We start from the raw sequence: 26,810 nt of genomic DNA, 5'->3' as shown, positions 1-26,810 counted from the left end.
GGTGGGGCTCTGCCTCATGTGTCTCACCCTCCTGGGATGAGTCATTTAGCCATGGCAAGCTCTTGCCTATGGCAGAGGCACAAGAGAACAAAGGGAAAAATGCAAGGCCTCTTATGGTTTATGCTAGGAACTGGTACATGTCATGGCCACCTTGTTCAATCGGTCAAAGCAAAGGACAGGGCCAAACCCAAAGTTAAAGGATGGGAAAGAGGTGGTGGGCAGGGAGGGGACAGCTCCAAAGTCACAGGGCAAAGTCTGCAGGAGAGATGAAAACTGAGGCCAGGAATGCAATCTACACAATATGCTTTTTTAAAAGTTCATTTATTTTGAGAGAGAGAGAGAGAGAGAGAGAGAAAACCAGTAGGGCAGAGGCAGAGAGAGAGAGAGAGGGAGAGAAAGAGAATCCCAAGCAGGCTCTGCACTGTCAGCCTAGAGTCCGATGTGGGGCTCAATCTCACAAACCATGAGATCATGACCTGAGCCGAAATCAACAGTTGGGGATGCTTAACTGACTGAGCCACCTGGGCGCCCCTACACAATATGTTTAATCTCACAGCAAACCTATGTGCTAGATCTGGTATTACTCCCATTTTCCTGATGAGGAAACTGAGGTCGAGGGAGGCCAGACCATGGTTCCAAAGCATGTTTTCTTTCTGGCATAACCGTGTTCCCTCTGCCTGGTGTTTCCTGGGACTCAGTGAATAAAAACCACAAGTCTGGCTGAAAGTTAAAACAAGCAAGGATCTCTTTTACTGAAGTAAATTCTAGTTTGTCTGTGGTTTTTCTCATGCAGTGATTCTGGCTGTCTGTAACTCCCACATCCTGGTGTTGTCCAGACTTGAATCAGCTGGGCTGTGTTAGATCCTTGTTCCCGCCCTGCTCTGTCTGGAGCAATCAGGCAAGAAAGCAAACAGACCAGGGGCCTCTGATGCAGAAAGGATCTTCTGTACAGAACTTTTTTTTTTTTTTTTTTTTTTTTTTTTTTTGCCAGAATGCCTCTGTTTGCTAGAGAATCCTGGTATGGTGATTTCAAGCCTGCTCTGGATGGATTTCTTTTTCTTTCTTTTCTTTCTTTCTTTCTTTCTTTCTTTCTTTCTTTCTTTCTTTCTTTCTTTCTTTTTTTAAGTTTATTTTAGAGAGAGAGAGTGAGAGCAAGAAGGGGAGGGGCAGAGAGAGAGAGGGAGAGAGAGAGAGAGAGAAGCCCAAGCAAGCTCCCCACTGCCAGCATGGAACCTGATGTGAGGCTTGAACTCACGAACTGTGAGATCATGACCCGAGCTGAAATCAAGAGTCGGGGATGCTTAACCAACTGAGCCTCCCAGGAGTCTCTCTGGATGGATTTCTTAATCAAAATTGATTATGTCCAACATAAAGAAATGTTTCCTTTTAGGTTAGCTGCCAAATTCCCCCATCATTTCACTGACCCAAGACTGTCGTGTGGGTCATGCTGTGTATAGGTAGCAAAGTGGGAATAAAGAAAGACAAAACGTCTCCCAGTGGCCCCTGGTTGTGTTGTCACTGAAGAGCTTGTCAAGATCTGAGGAGGGGATTTTGAAGAGCAGCTGAACCAGCTGGCCAGAGCAGCCCTGGTGATTCAGGAGGTGCCATTCTCCTCTCTGAGTCACTGGGAGCCCCTCAAGGCACCCTGTGGGGGCCCGTGTTTGCCAGACACAGACATCATGCTTTCCTGTCAGTGAAGGTGTTTCTCTGCCCTCAAGGGGGTCACCAGAAGGCTGTTTTCAGCATAGGTGCCATGGAAAAGGGAACCGAGGCTCAGGCTCCAATCACAGCACAGACCTGTGGGATAGAAGCATCTGGAAGTCAGGGGATGGAGGTACCTCAGGAAGGGCCCTGTTTGGTGACTTCTAGCATGAACCACTACAGTCCTTGTCAAATTTTTGAGCAGCCCTCCGGCATCCCAACTAGATCCGCAAATCACCGGTCCTCTCATCTGTCCCTGTCTGTTAACGTCCTGCAGTATTTGTGAGGCAGTTAAGTGGATGCCATGTTTCTTATGAAGCGATGGTGGTGATCCCATCATTTCACAGAGGAGCAAGATGCCTGTTTTGGGATGAGATAACATGTGGTTTTGGGAAAATTTCCTTGCAACTTTGAAAATGTTAGATGAACGTCAGTCATCTTTGTGTCCTGATTCCCCACCGCTGCTTGTCACAATCCCTCAGAAGCTGGGGATGACATTGGCCTTCTAGGGATTTCTTTACACCCTGGATAGAGTTCCTTCAGGATTATTTGCAAGCACTCACATCTTTGTCAGAGTTTGTGTGTGATGTCCTTCTGGGGGAGGACACATGAGGTTTTATCTCATTCCTAGGGCTAGGTTATTGGAGGGAGGGATGGAAATGAGAAGGCAGGAGGGAAGGGTGAAAGGAAATAGCACTTTCTGAGCACAGATCAGATATTTGACACCTTTATGTCTATCCTTCCGTGAGGTCTTAGAGGCTGGGCGCTTTGATCCCCATTTCTCAGATGAGGAAGCTAAGCCTCAAATTGAGATACTAGCCAATAATCTGGAGAGTAACAAGAGTGAGGATTCAAATCGTAGTCTTTCTGAATCCAAACCTGGCCCATGTTTGCTCTTTCCTCCTCGCCAGCCTGCCTGGACAAGCTTTCCCTCCATTCCATCACCGAAATGACCACAGCCCTGATGCCTCTCCTGCGGGCCAAATGGCTGTGGCTTTGTCTCCACCTCATCTATGCTTTTCAATAGTCAACTCCTCTTCTGAATGCTTCCCTGGAGTTAGCTTTGGCCTTTGAATACAGGACAATCGTGATTTTCCGCTGTAGGTGGCCAAGGGATGTTCTTAACTAGCGTCTTCCCAGCCCCTGCGATGGTTCCCTCAGCTGCTCCCAGCCCTTTAGCAGCAAAACCAAAACGATGCTGTATAGCCCATGGGCCATCAGGGGGCCACACACAGTGATTTAACCCGTATGGTGGATTCCAGAGCTTTCTATCTCAGCAGCATGGATCCTGAAGCACGGGCCACAGGTGTATGACCAAACAAAAGACTGCACAAAACACTCGATAAATAAAACCTTTATGCCATATTCAGGAGCGAACTGAACAGAGATTATTTTGGAAATAAGATCCCAACACAGGCATTCGCACGGCCCTTTATCTTAGGGGAGTATAACATTACAAAACAGAAACATTTCTTAGAGAGCATGTATTCTCTTTGCAAACTGGCCTTCGAACTGGTTTATTTTTCTACGTGCCCCATGTCCAAAATCTATGTCTACCTTTTTTCTTATTCCAGCTTTTTGCATAATAAGTGCATCCACCATGCGAAGCCACAGCCAACCTTCCGTGGGTGACAAGATGGCCCCAGATGTTTCTCACCCTTCTCCCTTGGGTTAGCTTTATGGCTTGCACTGCATGTCCTACTGTGTTGCATGGGCACCAACTCTGCCCTGTTCCTCCCTCCATGACGAGAGGGCAGTGCTGTCTCTTCTCTGCCCAGCTTCCAAGGATTCCATTTTCCTTCCACTACTCCTTTCTTATTTTAGTGGGAAATTGAGAAGGGGGCGGGGGAGGTTGGTGTTGTTGTATAGGCAAGTGGGAGCCATAGAAGATTCGTGGGCACGAGGCTGACTCTATCAGTAGGAACCAGAGGACCTGGGGGTAGTGGGGTGGGGTGGTGGGTGGTGAGGGGCCAAATTGGTGACATCATTTACAGTACTATTGTGACAGTCAAGGGAAGGAGAGAGAGAGAGAGAGCTATGGTGGGGTTGGGGGCGGGAAGAGTTATAGAGCTCCTTCTGGGATCTGTAAGTCCCCAGATATCGGAAGGGACACCAGCCTTTACAGTAATGACAGCCAGATTCCAGCTTTCATATGAAGCTACCAGCTGCCTTGGAAAGGACCCACAGATAAGAGGTATATGATTCCGGGCTGTGTTGTGGGTGATGGTTAGCCTTATACAACACAGAAGTCCCAGGAAGGAGGTTTTGGTCTCCGATGAAGGAAGGAGAGAAAATAACCCAAATTATTATAAATGAAAGAAGAGATCTCAGAGTTAGGTTAAGAAAATGGGACAAGGAGGCATGATCAAGACTCTTCAAAGGGTGGAGTGGAAAGGAGGAGGACTGCGTGCTCCAGTGGAGCAGAACTGCATCCGATTTCTCTGTCTTTTCTGTCTGTTTTAGTTGACATTGGAGTTACCATGAGGAAAGAAAATGTTTTATTTAGAAAAATATCTTGCTTGGTTTAGAAGAGGAGATGTTGCAGGCAGACATTAGTGAGAGTCAAGAAACAAGCTCTGTGCATTATAAATAAGCAGCAGGTGGGTGATGAAGGGGCGGCAGAAAAAGGGAGGGAGGTGAGAAGGGGAGGAGACCGTCAGAACACTATGGTAGGGTCTTGCTTTTAAGAATGGGGTGATGTTACTCAATTACAAATGATTTACGTTTTTGTGACATAGTCCCTTTCCACAATAACTTTGGAAAGTCTGCCACCTCTAAAATCCTATGGCAGGTTTTCCTTTCCTTTCCTTTTCCTTTCCTTTCCTTTCCTTTCCTTTCCTTTCCTTTCCTTTCCTTTCCTTTCCTTTCCTTTCCTTTCCTTTCTTTCCTTTCCTCTTCTTTCTTTCATTCTTTCCTCCCTCCTTCCCTCCCTTTCCTTCTCTTTCTTCCTTTCTTTCTCCCTTTCTTTCTTCCTTCCTTCCTTTCTTTCCTCTTCTTTCCTTCATTCCTCCCTCCCTCCCTTTCCTTCTCTCTTTCCTTCTTCCTTTCTTTCTCCCTTTCTTTCTTCCTTCTTCTTTCTTTCCTCTTCTTTCTTTCCTTCCTTCCTCCCTCCCTCCCTCCCTTTCCTTGTTATTCCTTCCTTCCTTCCTTCCTTTTTTCTTTTCTTTTCCTTTCTTTCCTTTTATTTCCTTTCCTTTCTTTCCTCTTTTCTTCCTTCCTCCCTCCCTCCCTCCCTTTCCTTCTGTCTTTCTTCCTTCTTCTTTCTTTCCTTCCTTCTTTCCTCCTTCCTTCCTTCTTTCCTCCTTCCTTCCTTCCTTCTTCCTTCTTTCCTTTCCTTTCCTTTCCTTTCCTTTCCTTTCCTTTCCTTTCCTTTCCTTTCCTTTCCTTTCCTTTCCTTTCCTTTCCTTTCAACATGAAACCACCAGTGGGATGGATCCCTACCCACAGGGTGCATGCGAGGGTCAATGAGGTTATCTGACTGCTGACCTGATCTATAGGAACCCGAACCTGGAAGAAACCCTGAGATCAGAAACTTTGCAGGAACACCCAGAAATCTTGGGGGAGGATCCTAGGATTTCCACGGGTCAAGGAATGAAGTTCTGGCTGATCAGTCCTGGTCCTTAAGAAGGGCAGAGAGCTGCCACGTGGATGATACACCTCTGCTTTTCTTTTTTCATCTGGGGTCCAGCTTACCTAAGTAGGGTACACTAATATGGAATGATCATTACTGACCAGCTCAGGTCTAAAGCTTGGGACTCCCAGGGTTGGGGAGGAGCCTAGATTCTGGAACTGGTCTCTGTGGATAACTATGCTAAGATGTTGAACAGCGACAGATGCTGCTGGCCAGAGCCAACGTTCTGGATCCTCCTTCCAAGCTGTAATCAGAACGCCTTTTCTGAGATGCCTCCAAACTACCGCCTTCCAAAATGCATAAGCAGTACCCTAAATCGGTGCCACTCAAACTTCACTGTGCTTCAGAACCACCTGGATGGTTCTTTAAAACCGTTTGCCAAGTCCCATCTGCAGAGGTCCAGGAAACAGGGGACTGCCAACTTGCATTTCTAACAAGTTCTCAGGGAAGCTGCTACTTGTGGTGTTGGAACCACACTTTGAGAACTGTCATCCTACGCTAGATTTTCTAGAACTTTTTTTTTTTTAAATTTTTTTTTTGAACGTTTATTTATTTTTGGGACAGAGAGAGACAGAGCATGAACGGGGGAGGGGCAGAGAGAGAGGGAGACACAGAATCGGAAACAGGCTCCAGGCTCTGAGCCATCAGCCCAGAGCCCGACGCGGGGCTCGAACTCACGGACCGCGAGATCGTGACCTGGCTGAAGTCGGACGCTTAACCGACTGCGCCACCCAGGTGCCCCTAGATTTTCTAGAACTTTAATGTGCATGAAGTCATCCGGGGATCTTGCGAAAATGCAGATTCCGATTCAGTAGGTCTGGGGTGGGGCCCAAGAATGTGCATGTTGGGTGATGCTGATGCTTCATCTGAGGACCACTCTTTGGGTTGCGTGGCCCTACACCGTGCAGCCTTTAGCCTTTGTCTGACTGGCTGAAGGTCAGGGGTTTCTATCCCACTGGGATTAAGTACCTTTATCCCAGGATGCTACTTGCAACTGCTTTGCGAGGGTCTGGTTGTCTCTTCCTCGAGCTTCTGCAATTCCCTGAGGAGTCAGCCCCACCCCATGTTCCTGCTGGGAGCTGAGCTGCCTAGTCAGCTGCCGGAACACCTGTTCCAACCGCAGTGCTTGTGGGGACAGTTAAGCCTTGTCAGGTTCTGGCTCTTGCTGGCGGCTGGAGACGTGTGGCCACTCTCACTCCTTGGGGCCTTCTCTGCCCTCACCGTGCTGACAGTGGCCTTCTGAAGTGCCAGCTGATGTTCTGCTCTTCAGACCAGCTGCACTTGGCTCTCTCTTGGCTCCCCTGCTGTTCCTGGCCACTCCTGAATGACTCCATGCTCCAATATGCACCCGCCACAGCCTTCACCAGCCACAGCTCTGGGGCAAGGGCAGGAGGATCTGGGAGGTCGTTCAGGATGTGGACGCGTTGAAAAGACGGAAACATTGGGGGGAAGGAGGGAGGGATGGGAATTCATGTATGCCTCATATGAGATTTAATATTTGCATGAAATATTGCAGAAAAAAAGCTCATCAATTTCATCTGCAGCAGGACGGACTCAGGGACGGTTTCTTGTAGGATGGGAGGAGGGAGGAGAAATGGTTTGGGATTCAGGAGACCCAGAGTTCTAGTCCCCATTCTGACGCTAGTCAAGAACCAGCCCGCTGCCCTGGGCCTCAGTGTTCTCATTTAGAAAAAGAGAGGATTGGGGGCGCCTGGGTGGCTCAGTCAGTTAAGCCTATGACTTTGGCTCAGGCCATGGTCTCACAGTTTGTGAATTTGAGCCCCACATCCGGCTCTCTGCTGTTAGCACAGAGCCCGCTTAGTATCCTCTGTCTTCCTCTCTCTCTGCCTCACCCCCCTCACTCTTGCGTGCTCTGTCTCTCTGTCTCTCTCTCTAAAAAATAAGCATTTTTTTTTTTAAAAAAAGAGAGGGTTGGATTAAACTCCCTTTGGGATATCACATATCTCAGAGTCACTTATTATTAGATTCATTATCAAGGGAAGCTGGGGAAAGACTTAGGCTTTGGGTTTGGAAAGACCTGACTTCAGTTTCTTGCTTCTCCTTGTCGACAGCTGGGAGGCAGTGGGCATGGTCTCAGCCACTCTGAGTTGTTTCTTCACCAGTGAGGATTACATGCTACATCTATGCTACAATAAATGAAAAGAACCTAAAATAGTTTTACAGGTTGATCGCAAGCAGGGATTCAAGAAACAGATGCCAATATTATGACAATCATTAAAAACTGGGACCTTTTCACTGTACTCCATTTACTGGGGCTAGACACAAATACTCAAAAGTGTATTACTTTTTTTTTTTTTTAACTAGAAATTACTTCAATTCTGTGCTTCTCATGCCTGTCCCTTAGGTAGTCTGTGTCTGCTCAAGTCAGCCTCCAAGAGAACATGTTCCAAAACCCTGCGGCAAGAGGGTGAGAACGATTAAGACAACATTTTGCCATACTTAGTAAGTTTTAGGGAATAATTTAATACTGACTCGCAGCAAAACTGACTGAAACATAACCTGTACCCACCATCCCCCCCCCCCCCCCCCCCCCCCCCCCCGCCAAGGACACTGTAAACCCAAGGACCTGTTTAAGAACAGGGTAGATAGCACAGGATAAAATGATTTTCTATTCTCTTTCTTTGAAGATGGTTGTCTTGGGATCAGCACTAATGGGTACCCACTAAGTGGTTCCTGGTTGAAAGAAGGATGTTCTAGAGGCTTACCTGTCCCACCCCCTGAAGACTGTGGTACACCCCAAATGTGACTGGCATGTTTTTTTTTATATAGCCTGGAAGTTTGTTTACATTGTTCTTCTTCAGGGCCTCTGGGAGGCAGGCATCTGGTTGTAAGCAACAGGAACAGTCCAGCTAACTTAGGTGGTTAGCTGGAGCTTACAGGTGCTCGTGGAAGGCTGGACAGTCAGAGTTAGTGAAGCAGTAGGAATCTAGACACTTCTGCATGGATGAATCCATTCGGGGACCCCATGTGCTTCAGATCTCTTATCTCTTAAGGAAACAGACCTGGCATTTCCAGGTCATTCTCTCAGGCCCAGCCCCCAAATACAGCCTCCTTCCCTTTCCCCTCCTACTCCCCAACCCAGGACTCTGACATCAGCAGCTGGTAAGAGGCTTGGTGGCACATCTGAGGGCCAGCCTGTGTATGACCCCCATGCCCAGCAGTTATTTTGTCCAGCTACACCTGATGGAAGGACATCCATGTGATTCCTACGTTCAATATTCAGCCCGATAGACAAAGTTGCCTTTGATATTAATCTTTGGGGACTGGGTAGTTAATTTCATATTATACCTGGTGCTATTATTTAGTCATTTCACACACTGTATGTTTGGTTTTTTTTTTTTCAACGTTTATTTATTTTTGGGACAGAGAGAGACAGAGCATGAACGGGGGAGGGGCAGAGAGAGAGGGAGACACAGAATCGGAAACAGGCTCCAGGCTCTGAGCCATCAGCCCAGAGCCTGACGCGGGGCTCGAACTCCCGGACCGCGAGATCGTGACCTGGCTGAAGTCAGACGCTTAACCGACTGCGCCACCCAGGCGCCCCTGTATGTTTGGTTTTTATGAATATGTGCTTCTTAGCTCAGTGTGTCTGCAAATCACCCCCTATATGATATGTGATAAGCCCAGGGATCTGCATTAGCCAAACAATTATGGCCACAGACAGAATCGTTTTTGTGGTATCTACACATTTCAGAATCCAACCAGGGAAAGACAGCACTGCTGTCTCCTGTGCCTTATTTCCCAATGAAATGGACATAATGGCACCAACATGGTGAATTTATTGCCTTAAATTATATAATATATACACAGTGCCTGATGTATAGGGAAGTATAAAAGGCAAGTATTATAGCTAATTTTTCTTCTGTCTTTCCCCTAATCAGTGACCAAACCTTTGTTGGTTCATATCAAAAGCTTTAAGGCAGCAGGAGGGTGGGAGAAGGGAAGAGGGTGGCCCTTAGCTCTCTCCATGGTAAAGATCTGAGTTACTGTATGTAACCCCCATCTCCTCCCTCCTAGGTTTGACTGTGTACATACTCTTAACTCTGATTCAGGAGTGATGTAGAATTGTTATTTTTTTGTGTGATTATGTGTTATTTTGTGTGAAAATAATGAAGTAGCTGTTATTTATAACAAAGTTCTGATAATTTATCTCTTTCCATGTATCACTGCTCAAGACACAAAGTCCCAAAAGAGAGTAGGAGGAAGAGAGAGAGAGGGAGAGAGAGAAAGAGAGTGAGTTTAATTTGTCTGGCTTTGATGATGTGCCTAACCCTTCAGCGAGGGGAAAGAATGTCGCTCTGGTTTACAGTTCTACTGAGCAAATTAGGGCAAGTTGATTTTCATAAAAGGAAATTGGGTCACAGTTGCCAGAATACAGGGAGTAGATGCAGTGGGGTGGTGCAAACCCCAGATCTCTGTGGCAAGGTTCTAAGCAACTACTCCTGTAAAAAAATGTAAGGCCCAATAAACAAACCACTTCATAGCAGCAACTACAATTTGAACAAGAAAGGTAAGAGATGGTATAGTTTAATCATTTTGTATATGACGCACACATATGCACACAAACATAGACATGTAGCTAGGTGTAGAGTGGAATGTTTTATATGGACACGGTTCATTAAAGTTACCCATTATCAATGGACATCAATCCATCCACATACTTTGTTCGAGGCTCTCATACTCCTGCCCCCTCCCTCCTGCTCACTGACTGAGTCACCCAAGTCTGTCTGTCTCCTACTGTGTTAAAAAATAGGTCCTGTTCTTGGTTCTGGCACAAAGAATGAGTCCAGGGATAAGCCTGAGTGGCCCTCGTCCTCAGAGAAGGCACATTCCAGGTGGCCTGGGGGCTCGAGGGCACCAGACTTTGGATGTGCAAGTGTGGCCTGAGCCGGAACACCAGGGACTCTGGCTCCAAGGTTTGTGCCTGTAGCTCTTACTGCACTTGGCTCTGTAGGATTCCCGGGGCTTTTCTCATGCCTGTACTCATTTCCTACCTTCAGTAGCCTGTCTCTCACTTGCACAAACCCAGCAGTCAACTGGCTGGGCCCAATTCAGTGCCCTGAGGCTGCTGTGGGCAGTGGAGAAGGGGTGCTTGGCTCCCTGGGCACCTGCAGCCTGGTCAGCTCCTGCCCGACACAGAGTCGGGTTTGCCAGGAGCAAGGCAATGCATTCCTCAGTCTCATTCCTTCTCTCCTCCTCCAACCCTTTTGCAAGAAGACTCCAGAAGGCCAGCTTGTCACCCTAGTTTCTCCAGAAAGCCCTCCCTTTCCTCAGGGGTGGACATTTTTTCTGGCCATTGAGCACTCCTCATCAGTTGATCAGAGACTCACCTAGGAAGCTCCAAGGGGCAGCTTGATCACCGTTCAGGGTCAAAGGGCAAGAATTAGCCATGACCACCTCTTTCCATCTGCCCTTCCTGGAGAGAGGCCAGCCAGAGGAATGTGGAAGGGGTTTTATTTAATTTCATTTCTGTTCATTTTCAAGTCTCCCAAGCAGTGGAATTGCCTCCTCTGTTCTTGGATCAGGTGCAGGAAGATGATAGAAGTCTGAGTAAATTGGGAAAGTATCTTCTAGAGTTCTGCTTTGATCTCATCACCCTCCTACTCAATAACCTTTGCCCTCTCCCTCTGCCTTCAGGGACTCCATAACCCTTTCTCCGGTATCCCAGGCCCTGTGTGGGAAGTGGGCCACCTATCCAGCCACACTTCCCACTATCCCATCCCCCCTACTCTCTGTTTCAGCCACATTGGGTTACCCTCCATTCTCCCAGACCCTTGTCTGCTTTGCCTGTGTTGGGCCCTTACCCATAATGCCTTCTTCCCCTGTTTTCACCTCCTCATATCCTACCCCATTCTGACATCACATCTGTCAGGAAGCCTTCCCAGCGTCCCCAGCTGGAAGTGAACTGCTCCTTCCATCTGCTCTCAGAGCATTTGTGTGTGGCTCTCTCTTGCTTTTTCCATTCTAACTTGCATTCTGGAACTTGCACCTTTCATCACCACATTCCATTTCTTATTCCAGCAATTGATCACTCAAGACACAGAGAATATTTGGGACACCTCGGTGGCTCAGTCGGTTAAGTGTCTGACTACAGCTCAGGTCATGATCTCATGGCTTGTGGGTTCGAGGCCCGCGTTAGGCTCTGTGCTGATGGCTCAGATCCTGGAGTCTGCTTCCGATTCTGTGTCTCCCTCTCTCTCTCTCTCTCTGCCTCACCTCTGCTTGCTCTCTGTCTCTCAAAAATGAACAAATGTCAAAAAAAAAGACACAAAAAGAAAAATCTTGGGGGCACTCAGAACCCACCTGTGCTACCACAAGCATTCCATCCACCAGCAGCTCTGCTGGTTTTACCTGCTCAACATTTCTTGAGCCCATTCCTTCTTCTCTCTAGTCATTATCAGCTCAGCAGTTGGGCCTCTCAGAGGTCATCAGAGCATCCTGCCAACTGGGCTCCTTGCTGGGGTCTGCTGGGCAAAATTCCATCGTCCTAACAGGGCTGGCAGATTTGTTCCTCTAGCTATTAGTCCAGAAACTTCTTGGTAGAAACCACATCCTGGTTTCTAGGGCCTGGTGCATAACAGGTACTTAATAAATGCTGAGATAACGAGGCATGAATAAGTGATGCCACCTGGTGGCGGGGGGGGGGGGTGCAGAGAATGTCACATAATCATGGGTCCTTGACCCACATAAACATCCTGCCTTCCCTCTATACACCCACTTTACTCATCTGTAATATGACAGTGATGCTTTCATTTCTGAGGTCTAATCAATGACCCAACTTCCTTGCCAATCCCCTTTACGTTTGTCTCACAGTGAAACAAACACCTTAAGTTGTGGTGATTTGGGGGACACTTTGCAAGAGATGATGCTTCTCTCATTAAAAAGTGCTTTTCTGTTTATATCAGCTCGTTCCCTAGGCCAAGATAAACATTAATTTTCCTTCAGAGTGGACATGGGCTATTGCTAGCTGGGAAGAATGCAACCAGAAAGCATTCTAATCCGGTGTGTGACTCTTTTCTCCTTCATCACCTGCTTGGGTCTCTCGGATGCCGTGATTCAGAATCAAGTTATAGATTGTCTGAAAAATCTGCTTAGACATAAAAATCAATAGAAGAAAAGGAAGCAAGACTGATTTCGAGCTAGAAATCATATAATTCAGGGGCTGGGCACACATGGCTTCCTCCTTTGAAGACTGTGGAAGGTGGAACTCTGAAGTGTTAATTCAGTGGTTGAGGGAAATGACAATAATGATTATGCCAGGAAAAAATTTCTACCTGTGTAATAGGAAAATGTGCTCAGACAACAGAAGTAGCCATTAGAATCCCCCCCCCCCCCAAACTCTTCCTCAATTCATATATTCTGTTCTCTTGCTCCCAGAATTATATCCATTCTGGTCAGTTCAATTAGGGTAATGTGGTCAGTGCATCAACAAGTCTTGTAAAGTTTTGCTGAGATTATACCAGGTTTGTCTTGTCTACCAGAATAAAGTACATATCACATTAATAAAAGCAGGGACTTCATAAATGCCTCCTGGATGTATAGTTCCAATTTCCTTATGAAACATCTCTACTTGAAGATCAATCCAAGTCCCAAAGTCATCATTTTCCTGGAAAACAGAACATCTTACGTGGGATCCCATTTCATTCTGTGGTGGGATCCCATTTCATTCTGTGGTGGGATCCCATTCATTCTCAATGAGACGGGGCCTGGTGGGGGGCAAACAGATTGGTCTGTTGGTTGGGGTAAAGCTTGGGAAAGTAGTTGAGCGGTGTTTGGACAAAGGGAGTTGCGTTATTATGCTATTTCTGCCAGGGAAGTAAACTGTGAGCACAGCTGTGTAGGACAGAAAAACATGGCAGACCAGGGGCGAGATGGTAAGTTGTTAATGGGAAACACATGAGTGTGATACATGGCGATGACCCTTGAGAAGGTGAAATGTCTAGGTGTGTATTCCTTTGTGAGCACTAGCGTTTACCTTCTGTAACTTTCTGTCCTCTTAGCCATGTTGTAGCCCTAGCTTTTCTGTTCCTGTGCCTTTCACCATTTTATTAATAACTATGTCATGGCAGATATTGGGAAATCAATATGACCCCACATAATCCCTGTCCAAGGTGGAATGTGTAGAGCAGTGGAGAACCAGTTAGGTCAAATGAGTTGATTGAAGAAAGCCAGTGATTTTGACCAGGGAAGTGGATCCATGGAGCCAGAAGGTTGGGAGTGGGAAGGGAAGATGGTGTCAGGGACCTGTTTTTCAATAGGTAGGAAATCAGAAAGTCACTGAGGTCAAGGTGGTGTCCAGGTCAGGAAGGGGTCTGAGCATCTGTGCCCCTAGTGGTCAGGAGGTCAGAGTACAGTTAGGGAGTTAAGGAATCCCCCCCAGCAAGAGGTGGGATTGCCTATCCAGAGACATGTTCTCTTGGAACAGGTCTCACAAGTATTTTGTTATAGCAATAGGGAAAGAATCAATGCTGATAAATTTTTTAATGAATGGAAGCAGATTCAAGATGATCTCTTTACAAAAATTCACTGACTTGCATTCTGGTGTGTTTTCTTGAGTAGGAGAAAAATGATCACATGTACAGATAGCACACCAGGAACCACAGGACTATCCTTCTGTTAGTACCTGTAAAATAAAATATTATCCAGCATTTTACTATTAATACCTGCAAAATAAAATATTGTGCAGCATTTTACTTCCACCAAAAATTTTTATGTGTTTTCATCAAAATCTGAGGAGCATATTATATATGTAAATAACAAATGTCAGGTGCATTGCTGAAGGGAAAAGGTTGAGAATTGCCAATTTAGCGTTGCTGAGCTGTGGCAGTGGAGGCAGAACAGGAGGAGGTGGGGAACAGGTGATTCTTTCTGCTTTTGGGTTTCATGATCTTGGAGTTCAGCACTGGCCAACATCTGGGTCATAGACCACTCGGGAAGGCCAACAGCTGCACTACTGTCTTCTCTTCCAGAACATAAATTTCTGAGGCTTTAACTGTTTCCCTCGTTATGGTCTAACATGGTCTCTGCTGCTCCTTGCTACTCAGTGTCCAGGAGTCTGGCCACCGCTTCTCTGGTAGCATCTCCCCTGTCAGCTGCCCTCAGTTCTTCTGTGCCTTCCACCCTGCCTGTCTGCCAATCTTCCTAAACTGTCCCTGGTGCCCTGTGCTTCCTGTGTTGGAAAACATGAGCAGAACACAGTGTGATGACACAGCATCCACCAAGGCACATACCTAGTTTCTCGCCCCCTTGGCTCCTTCTCCCTGGGTCCCTGAGCAAGTAGCTTACAATTTCAATGTCTCAGTCTCCTCCTGGGTAACATGAAACGATGCAATTAGCAGAATATCATGAACTCCGATTCCTCTGCTTCAAAGCTCCCCAACTATGCCCCCCCTACAGTTTTAATACAATACTGATTGCTATTTATTACACACATTTATGTATTCATTGGAGAAATTTTGAAAGTGCAGAGGAGCACAAGGGAAAAAATTGGAAAGTTATTGCAGTTAGGAAATTTGCTTTTGAGACAGGATGGGACCACATCTCTTTGTGTGTCTCTCTCTGCTTCTACCTTTAACTTTTTTTTTTTTTAGAGTTTATTTATTTATTTTGAGAGAGACAGAGACAGCATGAGCAGGGGAGGGGCAGAGAGGGAGAGAGGCAGAATCTGTCCTATCAGCAGCGAGCCCGATGTGGGGCTTGAACTCACGAACCAGGAGATCATGACCTGAGTCGAAACCAAGAGTTGGATGCCTAACTGACTGAGCCACCCAGGCGTCCCTCCTTTAAGTCTTGATTTAGCGTGGCCTCTGTCTCCTTTGGCCTGTCTCTCTCTGCTCCATGGAGGATGGTAACATTATGGGAGGCTGAATAATAATTAGCATTAGCTGTGGTTAGAGAAACTGGCTTTGAAATCAGAGCAGCTGATGCCTAATTTCAGGGTAGCCTGCCTGAACCTTGATGGCAATGTTTCTAAATGTCTGTGAAATGGAGTTAATGATTGGACCTGTCTCAAAGCATGGTGAGGGATTTATTGTATGGCCTGGTGCACAGTAATAACTAAATAAATGTTTGCTTTGAATAAGGCCCAGCTCGAGCCTTCTCTTCTTTATGCAGCTTTTTCTAATCTGGTCTTTACTGACCTTCCAGCGACCTTACAGAATTGTTACATAGTTTGCATTCAGTTTTCACCTAATCCTGAGTCCTTTCCCCCCGCCCACCACCGGCCAGCCAAATGGAAAGTCCTTTGGCCATGGACCCCACTTCTATTTCTTTAGTTTTCTCCAGGACAACCAAACAAAATGCTTGCCAATAATATTTTTGGAACACTAAAGTGTTAACACTGGTTAGATGTTATGGAATTTATCCTAGAGCTCATCAAAAGTTGGTGAAATTGTCCTTCCTGGGTCATACCTCTGTGCCCGCCACTATGCAGACACTTCTGTGACACCCAGAGACTCGTGAGATTTGGGATTGGGTGACCTCTTAGAGTGGCTGTCTGCACTCAGTCACCCAGGGCTCTCTGCCTCCCAGCCAGGTGATGTCTGCATCCTTCCAACTTATGGTGACTTTGGGAATGGCCGTCCAGAGGCTCAGGAGTGGAGATGCTGCTGTCAGGCACGGAGGGTAAGTAACTTTGGAGTGAAGTGTGTGAGCTTGTTAGCTGTCCGTCACTTGCCATGGGCCACTGGAGGGAATGACGGTAGGTGTTTCATTCACCATCCCCAGTGTTGTGATAATAGTTGTACTGGAGGATGGGTGGGGAGGAGATCTTTCCCTATGAACTTCAGATAAACCTCCCATTAGCCACCTGCCTGAGGATCAAAATCTCACTGTGGAGTATTTGGGTGTCTGGGCAGAAGTTGACCCCAGGCTGCTCCAAGCAGAAGGCCGTCTCTTGCTCTGATCTTGCTCCCTGACAGCACGGTTCTGTCCCGCTCCCCAGAGTGATTTGCAGCAAGGAAATGTGCCATGCGATTGCTGGCCTTTCCTTCCAAGCACATCAGATGGGCTCTGTTTGCAGGGTCCGTGCATCGCCCCATGTTGCTGTGTGGAACCTGGCATTCTCCAAATGCCTGCAGCTGTCACCAAAGTATTTTCAGCCCAGCTCAGTGTGTACCCAAAATCCAGGGTGGGGGTGGGGAAGCAACACAGGAACATTTGGAGGAACCAGAACCCAAATGGAATTATTAACATTTGAGGTGGGGGTGGCGATATCTTTGCTCAGGATCTGAGCGGAATGGAACCCAGGGACACGAGTGGATTATTTGGTCTCTGGGAGACCCCTCCAGTTTTGTGATGTTCTAAGTTCTAATTCAGAATGAGAATGGCAAGGGGCAGGCCAACCAGGTAGAAATTTGCTCCTGTTTATTAGAAATGGAGATTCAGAGTCGTGGAAGGGAAAGGAATATTCTTAGGTCACAGTGGCTGTGCTCCCTCAGGCATGCTGGAGAAGGGTGTGGTGAAGCTAGAGGGCTGTGTGGGGCCAGGGGGTGCGGGAGCAGAGGGTACCCTGTGTGTGGGCAAACGAGAGCAGACTTGAGACTGGTGTTACTGACAGATGTGGGCTCCAAGGCCCTGACACTAATTCTAGACCCATCCTCTTGAAGGTCTGAGGCCACCTGCCTACATATGTACTGTTAGGGATTGGTTCTGAAGGCTGAGTTTTCCAGGGACGTTATCAGAGGTGGCTTCTGGCCACTGTATTAGTTCAAGGCTGTGGAACAGGTGCCATTCATCTTCATACAGTGTTCTATTCATTCTCAACAACGCTTCAGTTCTCCTAGGTGCCACTTTCAAGGTTGTAATGACCCCATTGGATAAGACATGCATTTCCCCCTGCCCCCTCTCCGCTTTCATCAGGATCGCTGGTTTGCTTGTCCATGGAGAATGGTCATGGTATGAATGTTTACGTCTGTTGCTGGAATGCATTGCTATCATATACTTGGGGAGGGATGTGAGGGGCAGGTTTTGTTCTGTTAGCAGGAGCTTTATTAGCGTCACAGAGCAAAGGAAGTTCTGCAGAAGTGCTATCAAGGGGAGCTCATAAGAAGAAACCCCTGTGAGGATTCTGATATGTCCTGATGAAGGGGGTGGTCTCCTCACTGAGTTACAGAACTGCAGTGAGCCACTGTCACCAGTGGACAAGTTGAAGCATGTAGCTGGGAAATACCATTTAGCCACCTCTGGGGTTAACAGGGATTAAGGTCGTCATCCATGCATCACTTGAAGTGATGTCCTCTATGACATCCTGCCACTGTATCCTCACCTCGTTGTGTTTTTAGAGGTTCAAGAGTGCCTGGACTCCAGCACCCAAAATGAGCAGGAAGGCCCAGATGAAGATTTCTGTCAGGACATACTTTTGCTCTGAGAAGAGTAGCAAGTCTTGAACCGAGGTCACGGGTGTCTTGAGGTGTCTGTTCCAGCTTCATAAATATTAAGCATTATTTTTCACATGTCTTATACATTTTTGTGTAATCCCTGTAATATAAGGGCAGGTATAATTGTATATTCTTTATAAAATGTGTGACAGATACAATTAGCCTTACTTTCTACATGGGACTCGGATGAGACTCTACTGAGACTCGGATGAGAAAGTCAGTCTTTCAAGTCACACATTTCATCGCCGGCGGAGTCTGGGGCATGAGTTCCTATCTCCTGATTCCCAGGTACATGCTGTTTTTGCTAGACTCAAAGTATTAAAGAATCCAGACTCTTTGGAAGTAATGAGGGATTCCAGAAATAGCCTTAGCAGTGCTTAACAATTTGAAAGACCAAAGGCACTGAGGCCAAAGAAGATTGAGACAGGTGAGCTGTTTCATTGTATAAATTTCCATTAACTTGGTTCATAATAATTGAGGCCACATTTGTGCATTTCTATATTAATTAAAAATACTTGAGATCTGATACAGGGTCGAAAATGACACATTGAATTGTCTCTCAAATTGTGCTCATCCCAAATGAGAATCCCCTTGTGACCATGATTTTGCAGACTTGATTAGGTGAGAAGAAATGCATTCAAGTGTCAAAGGCTACATTTGCTAATGAGCTTGACCTCTCAGAGCTGCCTGGCTGGGCAGAGTTGGTGCACAGTTGGTGCTCAATGAGTGCTGATGGTTGGCTGGATGGACTGAGTGTTCAGTTAGCTTCCCATCCCACGGATCGTGGTGCTTTCATTGTGTCAGCTAGAGTGACATTCCAAACAGAACAGCCTATAAATTTAAAGACACATTTGGAAACTTTTCAAACCTACAAAAGGTAAAGAGAATAGTATCATAAACTCCAAGGTCTTGTTTTCCAGATTCAATACTTATCGATATTCTGCTGTTTTCATTTATTGATTCCCCTCACACACACACACACACACACACACACACACACACACACACAGGCACACACAGGGTGGGAGAAGAGAGAGAGAGAAAGGGAGAGAGAGGGAGAGTTTCTTTTTGGCTGAGATACTATAAAAAAATTTCCAAATATCATATCATTCACCTGTGAATACATCTGTATATATCTGCAATACAGAATGATTTAAAAAATATATACAACTACAATATCATTATCACAACAAAGTCACAATCATTTCTTAATATCATAGAATACCTCTTTCATGTTTAATGTTCCATGATTGTCTCAAAATGCCGTTCTGTTCTTTAGATTCTTCAAATTAGATTTCAGACAACGTCCACACTGTATTTAGTTGATTCAGCTTTTATATCTCCTTCAGTGTATGATAGTTTTTCCTCCCCTGTAAAGAAAAAAAGTTAGGTCAAGAGACTTAACCAGATTCAGGTCTTTTTTTTTTCTTTTTGAAAAATACTTCATAGGCAAAATTGTGCACTTTCTTTAACCTACAATATTTGGAAAGAATTCTATGTTTCTTAAGTATGCATTTATTCCAGGTCCTGATTCGTAGACAAAACTCATAAGGTGAGGAATGTTTTGAGGAAATGATACAGAATGGTCCTTTACCACACATCAGACATCAGACTCTTGCAAATCGTGGCCATCTAGGACGCTGCTGCTGGGTAATGACCATAGGCTTCCGAATGCCTGACATAACTGTTACATACTCCCTTTTAGGAAGGATTTTAGGGCAGAGCAAGGCCCCAATTCAGGGCCTATGTTTTCTTGCTTTACACACAACTCTAAGAAGCTTCATTTTATTTTGGTACTCCACAGGAAATACGAAAACAAAATTAGAGGGAGCGGGTGGTCTGGAAACAGGGAGAGGGATGGCTGTCATCTGAAGAAAATGGAGGAAAAATGAAAAGCAAAAACAAGAATGAGAGAAGACACAGAGTCCGGGATACACTGACAGAAAGGCTGAGAAACTTCCTCTTCCTGTTAGAGGATACCTCATGCCTGCCTGTTTACGTACAGTATCTAATTTATTTTCACATCAACCTTAGGATGGAAGTACTCTCTTGTTCTGTATTCTATGGATAAAAACCATTAAGAAATGTTCCTACAGTCATCCAGCTGAAAGGAAATCCCTAAGAACATTGTCCTATTGCCCCACGATCTAGTACTGGGTGAGCCTATGCGTTCATGAGACAGAAAGCAGGATAATTGAGGCCCTGCATCTCTTGGTCAAACAGGTAAGACACCACATGGTACAGTTTTGAAATCTACTGACTTTCACACAAAACGGGAAAAATGAAAAGTTTGTAATCACGCTATACAGTTTCAAGTTTCTAGAAAATTTATATACATCGAAGTATAGATTTAAATGTTTAGGAGTTGGACTTTCCAAAATTTTACAAACCAGAAACACAGAGATGTTACAGCAGTAGTTAAATTAATGGATTGGCTTATCTTGAAGTGTTATATGGTAAATTTTCTTTTTTTTTTTTTTTATTTTTTTTTAAAAATTTTTTTTCAACGTTTATTTATTTTTGGGACAGAGAGAGACAGAGCATGAACGGGGGAGGGGCAGAGAGAGAGGGAGACACAGAATCGGAAACAGGCTCCAGGCTCTGAGCCATCAGCCCAGAGCCTGATGCGGGGCTCGAACTCACGGACCGCGAGATCGTGACCTGGCTGAAGTCGGACGCTTAACCGACTGCGCCACCCAGGCGCCCCTATATGGTAAATTTTCAATGGCATTGATGTTGCCTATTCTGTCCATCAGCCTGGACTATTTCTGTGGTTTTCTAGAATTTTCAGTGAGGCAATTGACTGCCAGAGCCAGCAAGCTCTACTCAAGAATCTAATTTTTTATCCTTCCTCCTCTGTAACTCAAGATTGGATCATCATCACATCCTACAAGTGGCAGTGATTATCGAAGAAATGATGTGTGTATTTCTCTCTTCCTGCAAAAAACGAACCTGATGGGAGCCCTTAGACTGGATAAATTCTGCATGATGACTGTCTTAACCAATTCTTACTGAGGGTTAGGGATTTGGGGAAGGTAAATGCTTCATCATTAGAAATGACACTTTGGGGGCACCTGGCTGGCTCAGTTAGTAAAGCATGCGACTCTTGATCTCAGGGTTCTGAGTTTGAGCCCTACGTTGGATGTAGAGATTACTTAAACATAAAATCTTAAAAAAATAAAAAGAAATGAAACCTTGAAAGTCACCTAGTATCATGTTACCTGCCTGAGACTCAATCTTCTGGGGCCCACCTGAGAGTCAGAAAATAGAGAATCCAAGTTAGGAGTCACGGTCAGGCACATCCTATACAATCTGGGGCGACTGATGGAGGGACAAATAACCCTGCCCAACTGGTCAAGGCCTCAAGCCTTTGGTAAGTAACTTCTGGTTCTCCTAGCGTGGACTCTGAATGAGTGAATGATTTTAAATATGGACATGGTTAAGATAAAGAAAAACTTTTGTTGCTTAAAGAACTTGCCTTCAACTCTGGAAAACTTAGCTACCCAGCAATTATTCATTTCCTGACCATTCTGGTAACCCAGGTTTTATTCTATTGAGCTTTCGGAAAAAAACTTTTGTTTCACCAGCAGAGAAAAGTCTGGACCACATGAACTAGTCTCACCTGGCATGACATTTCTCCTGTGCCTTCAACAATTTCACAGCATATTGATTCTTCATTTCTTTCTCAGACATCAGTTAATTAGCTAACCTGGGTTTTGATTCACACGTATTAAACACCATCTTTTTTGAGCACACAAAACCCCTCTTATGTGACATAAATGGCATTATGTCCAAAAGAATAGTGTTAGATTGTCTTTTACCCTGGAAGAAAAGGAGGTAATTAGTTTGATATATATTTTTTCACTGGCGAATGTTAATGCCATTTTCACTGCAGAAGGAAAGGTGAATGGCTGTGCCCAGTCACTGCTCCTGGTTTTTGTGGCTCTGACATTATATGAAAGGAGTTTGGGGGAAATGGAATGGAATAGAAGGGCCTCAGTTGAATATGTGGATAAGTAGTGTTCTTAATACTTCAACAAAATCTAAGAGAGTTTGCAATTCATATAGCTTCTCTGAAAGGCTGCCAAGAGGGATATTTTCAATAGATTGGTGGAATGAGGAATTAAATGTAGATTATTCTGGAAAAGATTGGAATTTAATATAACATTTGAACAGGTTAAATTTATATCAATAAAATACCAGATGGTGAATGGGACTGTTTAATTTCCAGCACACAGAAGACACATAACGGTTCTAGAAAGGATGAACGCAGCGTCGGCTGCTGTCTGAGGCTTCTGTGTTCCTTTTCAAAAGCAGCCTGGGAAATTTCTGCCATTCTTTGAAATTCAAGGCACTGGCAAAACTGCGGTCAGATGTGATGGATTACGCAGCCAATTTGCTTGAAGTTTGTGGTTCATTAATCCAGCTCTTTGAAATTCAAAGAACTGAAGTGATGTCATTTGGAATGTACATCACAGAAAATTAATGGGGTTCCTTGGTCAGAAGTGAGAAGGAAGACAATGTGACGAGGGAAAAAAGGGGCTGGCGAGGGGTGGGAAGCCTGGTTTCCAAAGGGAGAAACTGCCTAGCCATTCAGAGCCCCTCATGGTCCCCCCACATAGGCTTTGAGGGGACCCCTCTTTGTGGGGCAGCCTTGCCAGGAATAAGAAAACACAAAGTGTTGCTTATTCAAGCCGTTCCCCAGAATTCCACAGCAGTAGCTGCTGTTAAAAGTTTTAGTCTGTCTGATTCAAATCAGCTGATCTGACTGGTTCCCCCTTCTCTAGTGCCCCAGGGCCACAGTTCCATCGGGGTCTCGCTGGCTGGGCTGGGCCAGGCTCAACTGATGCTGTGCTGACATTGGATGCTCCCAGCGTGGACCGGGCTTCAAGGCCTGAGGCCCTAGTGGCAGGAAGGAGACTGAATCACTGCCAAGGAGGCGGGCTGGGAAAGTGGGCTGAGAGGTCTCTGGAAAGATCCAATGAAATAAATGAATGGGAAAGGAATAGATGTTTAAGGAGCTTGTACTCTGCCAAGCTGGGAGCTGGGTGCTGTCACAGTTTACTGGATCATCATAGCAACTGTCTGTGCTCTCAGCAGAAACAATGCCCTGTTGCAAAGTGGTTGCCCCACAATTTTTTTTTTTCTGGATAAAAGCAAAGTAAAACCAAACCAAACCCCTAAAAACAAAACCAAAAAATCCAAACCTAAACCCCAAACCAAAAAAAAAAAAAAAAAAAACAAAAAACTGAAAAACCCAACACTGTTCTTTAGCTGGATAGTAATTTTGTCCTTCCTTTTCAAATCAGGACACAGACCTACTTGAATAGCAAGAGAGTTCTGTTCATACTTTGTAAACTGCAAAAATGCTCTTCAAATGTTAGCTCCCATTATGGTATCCATGAATAAGCCCATTTCCTTAAAGCCCTTGCTTCTGGAAGTGGCTGGAGCATTGTAGCAATTCAATACCTGTTTGTTGATTAAATGACTTGTTGACCATTGGGCAGGAGGGTCTGATGGTACCTTAATGGGATTGCTATCTCACAGGAAGAGAGATGAGAATTTACACACATATATACAACCCACTGTGTATGGCGAGTTTCCAATACTGTGTAAGGAAGTTGAAGTTAGCTATTTATTAAAAGAGGCAACGTGAACATTTTCGGAATTATTTTCCCCTTGGAAATCTTAACTTTGGCTTAGACCCCTTGAAAACTCCATTAGGGCTCAAAATGTACCAGTATTTTTATTGGGTAACAATATAATCTGAAAGAGTGAAATATTTTGTGTTTGACAGTGCAGATGGCGGTTCTATTTCATATTAATAGTCGAATCTAATGTGGATAGTAGTTTTTGTTGCCTATATGTTTATTAACGTTTGAGTGCGATTTGAACTTGATCGCATGTTTTATTGCTTCCTCCAACAGTAACTACTCTTTCACTTTAAATACATTTACGATATTACACATATATTTCGAGGCATAATAAAAGTAAATTTATATGGAAAAATTCCAAACAGCTTTATGCATTCTTATTTCTAGCCCTGACTTCCACTTAGAGTCTGAGAGTATTGGACGTAGCCACTAAAAGTTGGTCGATGAATTGCAGCTCTCAGGAAGAGTAAGCTTTAAAAGAGAATCCCACGACTTCGTGTTCATTCTCTCCAGGTGCCATCTTTCTCCAGGTGGAGAATACCTAGATTTTCTTAGTCTGTGTTGAGCTCCCATTTGCTGACTAGAGTTGGGATCCTCACTAGCTTTGATAGGGTTGAATTTACCTGTAGGTAAAAAGTCTCTGTATGTTTTTCACAGGTTAAAAACAAATGAACAAACCAACAAACAAATGAACAAACAAACAAAACTTTATCACGGTAAGTTTTGCTCAATACAAAGTGTAGAGAGAACAGATTTATGGACCTCCCCCTCCAATCCCAATTCACCAATTATTATCATTTTCCTCATCTTGTTTTACCTCTTTCTCCTATTTATTTATTTTGCATTATTTTTAAGACAAATCCCATATCATTTCACCTGTAAATAGTTCAGTATAAATCTGTTAAGGACTTTTTAAAAACCGCCTTGCGATTATCACACCCAAAGCAGTTAACTGTGGTTTCCTTGATATCATCTACTATGCTGCTCATGTTAAAATTTCTCTGATTGTTTTAAAGGTGTCCTTTGTGGTTGGTTTGTTTGAATCAGGATACAATTACTGAATGTTTCTCCTAAAGCATAGATACTTCCCTGGGGCTACCTCAGGTATCTTTAGAATTAAGATATTAAGGGAAACTTGGCCTCTAAGGCATTAGGGCTCCATTTGCTAGTCAGGGCTGAAGGGAGGGGGAGGTTGCAAGGGAGGACTAACGTGGCCTCTTGGGCTGGATTGGGTGGGAGAGGGCACCCAAATGGACAAGCTACAACTTTAAAGGGGCAGAGCACTCCCATTCCTAATTCTAGAAGTGGTCTATGCCAGGTCATTTTACCCTGTGGCCGCAAAGTCAGCAGTGGAATCCTTTGGAGCCTGGTGGGAGATATCAGTCATTCCAGGAGATTCAGCTTAAGAAGGTAGCAAAACACCAGGTCTTGTGAGTTGGGGAGGATGGTCCCTGCACCTCAGCCAATTAGTATTTGGAGGCAGTGGGATAGAAGGCAGAGAATAAAACAGAAGGAACTGAAACAGAGATGGTGGATTTATTACCCATGTTGGAGAGAAGCAAGAATGTGTACGACTGGTTCTATGACTCTTCTAGGACAGTAGGTATCAAGTGAGTTTGGAAAACAAGATTATTTGGCTCATGTTGGTAGGAGACCAATAGTAGGATCTGGTCATTAGATCCTAGTCCTGGAAACATAACTTCCTTTCAAGTCCCACTGGATGGGGGAAGTAGGAAAGAGGTAATCCATGCATCTCCTGCCCGTGCTGAGATTGTCCTGGAAGGTTTTGGGGGAAGGGCTCTGACTGAGCCGCACAGGCAGAGGAGAGCACTCAGGTGGGGTTGACATAAGGTGTTATTTAGCACCGAAGCAAGCATCCCAAACGACATGTTCCTGATCTGAAAGAATTAGGCCTTGTCTCCTCAGATTCATTGACATTCTTTGTCCATATTACTGATGGTATAAATAATATCACTAGGTGTAGAAATAATGAAAATGGACATTTGGGTTGTATTTCATAGAGCTTGACACATTTTAACAAGCATTATGTCCTTCATCTTCACAAAAACTCTGTCCATTCAAAGTTGGCTGATGTTTACTGAGCTCTTACTATATACCATAATCTGTGCTGGGTGCTTTTATATCTGGTGTGGTCCGCTCCAGATCCCTTCTTTAAGGATTGTGTCTCTAAAATCCCTTGTTGCATTGAACGGGGTTCACCCAAAGAATCAGAATAAATATATAATTTATTTTCTACAAGGAACTGACTTGTGTATTTGCAGGCTTAGGCTAAGCAGCCCCCACGTGCTGCTAATTAGTCTAACGCTAGAGCTTGAAGCCCCCAGGTAGGTGGTCAGAAAGGAAAGAAATCACAAGCCCACTGGACCTCCATGTGCATAAGTTGGAATCCCAGAAAGACCAACTGAACCCTGCATCTGTTCTTGTTGTCTCTGACCTTGATGATGAGGGTATCCTACAGGGGCCAGAGTGTTTCTTCATGGAACTGAACACACACATACCTGGCCCAAGGGTCAGAGAAAAGGAAGAGAAATCCAGGGGGAAGAAGAGAGCAACTATAAGACCAGCACACCTGTTCTATGTAAAGCGGGTTTGTTTCCAGTATTAGGGCAGGGAGTGGGGCTTGACCTGCAGAAGGGAGGGCTGGTCTGCACATGCAGAGAGAACATAGGGTCAACTAGACCTTAGTGACCATGCAAGACAGGAACTTCATGTCTTAGGTAGGGCTCACTTTGCTGATGCATTCTGCTAAATTTTCAATGAAATGGGGCAGCATGTCTTGACCTTGAACAATTAGCAGGGAAACATGGAGTGCTGCCTTACTTAAGCTGATGGGTCATTTATTCACTCGGCATTTGTTTGTTGGCTGTGTGGTGGTGTGGTTCTGTTGTTTTGTTTCACAAGGGACATTCCAGCATCACATGGGGGAACAGCTGAATCCTTTGGCATCCCAGTTGGAAGCAGCTAATTGTCACATACTCCTTATCCCAGCAAGCCTGTGCCTGGTAGACTGCTTGCCTCGACCAGGTGGGCACCTGGCCACTCGGGGCATGTTCCCTGACATGCGGAAAACGTCTTCCTTAGCAAATTTGGTCTCAGGTAAAAGACATAACTGAGTCAGCCCAACCCTTACCTATTTAGACTCAAACCCCAACAACGTGTACCTCGAGCAATGTGCTCTTTGGGAATCTATCACTATGCACCCTGCAGGGTGAGGGGAAGGAACTCTGTCTTGGCTTGTCCAGAATAGCTGGAATGCACACTTACTGACAGTACGGTCATCTGTCCAAGCTGGGATAGGCAGCATGGAGCCACTTTTGAAATTAAGAACAGAGACTAAATGTCCTGGTGGGTGACAATTCCTGAGGATGAGCGTGGGGACGTTTGGATCAGCAGAACCTATTACTT

At 45.1% G+C, this 26,810-nt stretch overlaps 2 long non-coding RNA genes across 2 annotated transcripts; one reads left to right on the top strand and one right to left on the bottom strand.

Moving 5' to 3' along the window:
• The first annotated feature begins 3,759 nt into the window (after nucleotides 1-3,759).
• Nucleotides 3,760-17,796, top strand: LOC123581953. The gene is made up of 3 exons (XR_006704104.1): nucleotides 3,760-3,895; nucleotides 15,884-15,976; nucleotides 17,635-17,796. It is a non-coding gene; the product is annotated as an uncharacterized LOC123581953 (long non-coding RNA).
• LOC123581954 lies at nucleotides 10,792-11,361 on the bottom strand. Its single transcript, XR_006704105.1, has 2 exons — nucleotides 11,201-11,361; nucleotides 10,792-10,899 (listed from the first exon to the last, which is right to left on the bottom strand). It is a non-coding gene; the product is annotated as an uncharacterized LOC123581954 (long non-coding RNA).
• Nucleotides 17,797-26,810: the final 9,014 nt, after the last annotated feature.

The sequence above is a fragment of the Leopardus geoffroyi genome, chromosome B3 (genome assembly GCF_018350155.1).
Source record: "Leopardus geoffroyi isolate Oge1 chromosome B3, O.geoffroyi_Oge1_pat1.0, whole genome shotgun sequence".
Lineage (NCBI taxonomy): Eukaryota > Metazoa > Chordata > Mammalia > Carnivora > Felidae > Leopardus > Leopardus geoffroyi.
Note: the sequence above shows the minus strand (reverse complement) of the source record. Positions and strands in the feature narration are given on the sequence as shown.